Source organism: Etheostoma spectabile, chromosome 23 (assembly GCF_008692095.1).
Source record: "Etheostoma spectabile isolate EspeVRDwgs_2016 chromosome 23, UIUC_Espe_1.0, whole genome shotgun sequence".
NCBI lineage: Eukaryota > Metazoa > Chordata > Actinopteri > Perciformes > Percidae > Etheostoma > Etheostoma spectabile.
The window spans coordinates 2,811,269-2,816,683 of record NC_045755.1 but is presented as its reverse complement, the minus strand read 5'-3'; the positions used below and the strand labels follow the sequence as shown (position 1 = coordinate 2,816,683).

The following is a 5,415-nucleotide window of genomic DNA, read 5'->3' as shown; positions in this document are numbered from 1 at the left end:
AACTGGGTTACCTTTCACCTTAATAAGCCTTTACCAGTGTTAAGACATGGTGGGAGAACCCTTTGCACCCTTAGTCCTAATTTCCACCGGTTCTGGAACAGCAATTGCCGGACGCCAAGAGCTCTGCAGCATCTCAGCCCACGGCAGATAGTGCAGGACAGGAAGTCGAGCACAGAAGCAAAAATAAAACATCCTGTTAATTTTCAAAATAAAGTAGAGTGTGCTCACGGCGTATCTTATTTCCTTGCACTACACCTTGAAAACACAGCACAGAGTGGTTTCCCCTCTACTCCTCTGGATGGAAACAAACGGTTGTTGGTTTTGTGGTTCTATTCTACGTGAATTCGCAAGATCGCCGTTCCGCAATAAATCCGGACCTGGTGGGTGCTGAAACCGCTGGTATTTGGGGGTTAGATCTTCTGTGAGCCGAAACACACTCACAACAGCCATTAAAAGAGTGATTAAAAGGATGGTGTTTAACAAAGTGACACTAAAATGGAAACAAAGAAAACTCAAACAAAAACACAGCCCCTCAAACGGTCAATGCCGTAAGGATATGACAAGGTCGGTGAATTCAAACTGTTGAAACTCGTTTTAATGTACCATCAGGAATGCAAATCAGACTTAAATGAACCAAATAGACATTTTTCACCAGCCTCAAAATGACGATTTTAGTTCTAAAATGTTAAAAGAATACTGTGTACACATAATGACTTGTAGCGTTCAAAGAACACACAGATGACTCGGTTATCTCACATCATGTTACCAATCCAAACCACCATCTACCGTATGATAAATGCATGAAGTCAGCCCTTATCTGCGACTATATACAGTATCTAAAACACATTCAACAACAGAACACACACACACGGGGTAATCCAAGATTTCATTATCATCTCCATTGTGTCAGGTCCACACGCATCGCAGCCCATATGTGCCCACATGCATTTTTAAGTCATTAAGCCTTCTTTGTCTCATCTGGTGGGGGAGTGTGTCTTAACTTCCTTCGGGAGCCCTGGCAGGCCCAAACTGCGAGGCCTGATGCCAAAGATCAAGCAGATGGTGGTTATGAAGAGAAGTTGGAATTGGGGTTGCTACTTATGTGGGCTTATATGGGCTCATTCATTGAGAGCTGGGCAGTGACAGCTTTGTCTGAAAAAGAGTGCTGTACTGTGTTGTCAGTGATCTGGTGACAGATCCTAATACGGTCTAAGGGGCAACATAACAATGACACCTTTGGGTGCCCGGATAGTTCAGTTGGTAGATTGGGCGCCATGTATAGAAATTTACTCCTCGACGCAGTGGGCCTGGGTTCGACTCTGACCTGCGGACTTTTGCTACATGTCATTTTCCCTTTCTCCCATTTCATTTAATCAACTGTCCTAACAAAAAGGCCTAAAAAAAATAATAATAATAATCTTACAAAAAAAAACTGTCTGACACAGTGAGCCCCAGCTCCTAACTTTTGGAAAATTATTCCTGCCCAAAACCAAACACAAAGCACTTTTCTTAACAAGATTATAAAGTGCTTTTCAGAAGAAGAAAAAAAAAAAAAGCTAAATAAATGGATTAAAAAGGAACAGAGGGATCATAAACACATAAAACACCTGACAAGTTAAAAATATATTTTTTTAAATGGCAAAGGAGGGATGATAAAACCCAACAGGATATTCAATATTAATGAACACTTTCCTATTAACCACAGTTTAAGAAGGGATTAAAAAAAGATGCTAATGATATAGCATGTCGCATTTTGTCAGGCAGACACAGTGGCAGATAGACAGGGGTGTTTCGTTATATAGATCTAGCTTGGTGCAACTTTAAGTAACATAAGATGCACATTAACTGATCGCCGACTCTAATCCTAATGCAATTTGATCCAAGTCAGTTTCTCTACAGCTGAACAGCAAAGCAGAAAGCTGACCCATCAAATGATTAGTGTTTCTGAATTATGGTAATATAGGAAATTATTGGATGGTATGCTGATTACATACATAGGTGTGGGACAATTGCATGTTAAGTTTCATGAACTGCATGTGGAGAAATTACAATGACGCGTCTGCACCCGTCCACACCCTTCCTTGAGTTACAGTGACACCCAATAAGTGCATGTCATTGGATGTGGAAAAGTGTGTTTACAGCAATATTCATAATAAGTAGCCTGGTTCCAGACCTCTGGATCCACGCCCACACCTCCACCCTTGTCCAGCGATTCATTCATATAGAATGACTGAAGTAAAAAAGGATTATGCAACAGAGATCTTGTGGTTGTCAAGACAAAAATAGGCTAAACATCTCCGTGAACACATCACCAGAGTGTGAATGGCCTTTCCCTGGCGTGACCCTTTGTGCAGGAAGCACCTGCAGAGCATTTACTTCATCCTTTATCCTCAAACAGGAAAACAGGATCGTTATTGTCCGGACACAATAGCTACACCAGCAGGATAAAACATGCCAGTCTGTGTGTGGCGTGACAGAATTTCACCCTGCTCCTCCTAATGAACTCATAACTGACATAACATAAAACTTAACCCTATAACATAACATGACACAACTCTATATCCAGCCACTGCAACGTCACATTATATAATAAAGGAGAGACATAGTCAACTACTGATCCTCTTACCTATTTATGCCCACCTGCCAATCAAGGATGTAAACGCATGTGCGCATGCTCCTGACTAATAGCTGTTGTTTTACACTCAACACAAGCACGCTCAGACCTGTCAATGTCCATTAATTGCCATTACGGAACAGTGAGATAGACTGTACAGTGCAGGGATGTTAACGTTAGTTTGTATTGCAGCCTTTCCGTTTAAATTTGACTGTGGCTCGTGTCAAAAGAAAAGCACATCGTTTATTTAACATTCGAGTCATAAACATAACCACAGTCTTTATGGGAAAGTAACGTCACTAAAGATAGACTTTAAACTGGCTACGTAGAAGACGTTTTAGGCAAAACCCTAAAAAAAAGTAGTTTTTACTAAACTTGTATTATACTTAAATGCGTCAGTTCTGCACTCCTGGCAGTATATATATTGTATTTATAGGTTTAAACCCTTGCTTATATACAAAATAACGCCATTTTCAGTATTTCGCTAAAATCTTCCACGAGGCTCCCTCATGGATTTTTGGGGAGAAACAGGAGGAAACCTCTTACTCCTCACAGGCGAAAACTTTCGGATAAGCTTACCCCGCTTATTCTCGCTCAATAAAAAGACGACGTACAAGTTGTAGACTTACCAGGAAAACGGAAAGGTATAGAGTCTTCAAGCAGAAAGTCTGGCCACGTTGGGTTGATTTTTACAGCGTTTTTCCTTGTGGAAATCCTGACTTTGCGCTCCAGTCATTTGGAGTTACTCATGTTCTCCGCTGCTGTGCTGTGTGTTTGTGGAGAGCGCTGTTCGAACCAGCCAATCAGAGCGCTCCGGTCGCTGGGGGCGGGGCCACACGGCTCACCTGAGTGCAATATTACTGAAAGTTGAAAACCCATTCAATGAAACATAAGTGTCCAAATAAAGCTTTATAAAGTAAATCTTCTAAATTAGAAGATATAATAAGATATGTATAGGTACTGTGAGTAAGATAAGCCATGAAGAAACAACAGTGCTTTTTTACATTTTCTTTCCCCTTTTCATTCAGTTTCTATCAGTCATTGACTTTGTCCCTCCTACTTTCTACTTTTTCCCTAATATGCTTTTTCTAGTTTCACTTGTGTCCATTTTACCAGCAGGTCTCAGAGTAATGTATTTTTTTTTTTAATTCATCACAGCCTATTTATGATTCTATAAGATTTGAGTAACAACTTCTTAAAGACTTTTCTATACATTGGATTTGAAAAAGGTCAGAAGAAAAGACAATAAATTGTAATTTTTGTTTTTTGTTTTAAAGCCAATATCAACAAAATACAAGTGTGAATTTAGATGTCAGTCCACTTTCACAGGATTGTTAGTGATGCATGTGCAACACACAGGTCAATGGTGACAATGGACAAGCTGAGAAGGTGGGCAGTCAGAAAACTCGGTGCACTACGGTACATACTGTATAGTTATTTATTCTGTATTACTGTAGTCCTAGCCTGTACATACCTTTAATAATAGACATTCATACACACACATACGCACACACACATTTAATCCCTGCTTAAGCACTTCTGGTTAGACACTAACTACGTGCCGTTGCTCTGTACTTGGGACATGTGCAATGACAATAAAGTTGAATTCACACATATGGTCCAACGTCGTTATAAAACACATCCGGCAAACTTTGTAACGATTGGACAAACAGTGCACTTTGTTTAAAATGCCTACAACTGATTTGTCAAAACCATTTATTTTCTATTCAGTGTGACATGCAGCTCAGTCCAGCTCAGGGCATTTTGAGAAAAGCAGATGACCAACACAAAAACAATTGCTAATAAAGCCGCAAGCTGTGTTTCGAAGCTCAAACCTTGATTTGTGTCATTCCATGTCCAGTTATTGTGCATTTAAAGGGCCCCATAGTTTTCAATTTGAATGACACTTGCCATGTATGTGTGAGGTCATCCATTTCCGGGAGGTTTTGTGCTGATTGGACAAACATTTTGTCAATTTATAGCATGATTTGTGCTGTATCATCTGCAGTTCGTTTGCATTTACAGCGCCCCCTGGTGTTCAATTTGAATAAAACTTTCAGGGCGTGGTTCAGGTAATTATAGGGGGACATATCCTGAGAGATCTGTGATGATTGGACAATGAATGTGTAATTTATAGTAAAATGTGTCTAATGCCACTCACCTATCTTGTAGCACCAACTAGTGGCACATGTATGAAAAAAAACTATCTGGGTATATCTGGGGCACTTATCTGAACACACCCTGTGAGTTGTGTGATGATTGGCCCTGCGGTTGCTGATTTGTGTTAAGAGCCATGCCCCTTTCAAAGTTCATTGGTGAATAACTTGAAAATTGAGATGTGGACATTTTTCAAAAACTTAAAAATGGAGGAAATATTTTCTAGGCTGACCTTAATTATCTTTGAGGCTTTTTTGTAGAGCACATAAAGCTGCACCTGTGTGAGAAATTCAATCCTAAAGTCAATCGGACTTACGGTGTGGGGGGGCGTGGCCTTTCAAAGTTTGCATTTTTCAGCCTAAATTACAACGCCACCATGTGGCTGATTAGATTCATATTTCTATAGAAGCACATGCACACCATTTTCAGTTATTCCCCAAGTTTCATGTTTCTAGCTCATTCCAGTTTACAGGAATTTGAGCTGGCGCGGCAGACAATAACTAAAACAGAAACATAGAAGGGTTCTACCGCTTCACGGTTTGAACCCTAAATATCAAGATGTACACTATAAACCCCTCTATTATAAACAGACAGGTAAAAAGTGTCTGACTGCTGCTAGAATAAAAGGACCTGCGGTAGCGCTC

The 5,415-nt window shown here is 40.2% G+C and overlaps 1 protein-coding gene across 1 annotated transcript in view; it reads right to left on the bottom strand.

Moving 5' to 3' along the window:
• gas2l3 (growth arrest-specific 2 like 3) overlaps nt 1-3,386 on the bottom strand; it is a gene marked incomplete at its 3' end in the record, with an annotated part of 30,072 nt that extends 26,686 nt beyond the window's left edge. The window contains 1 exon segment of the mRNA XM_032505741.1: nt 3,244-3,386.
• Nucleotides 3,387-5,415: the final 2,029 nt, after the last annotated feature.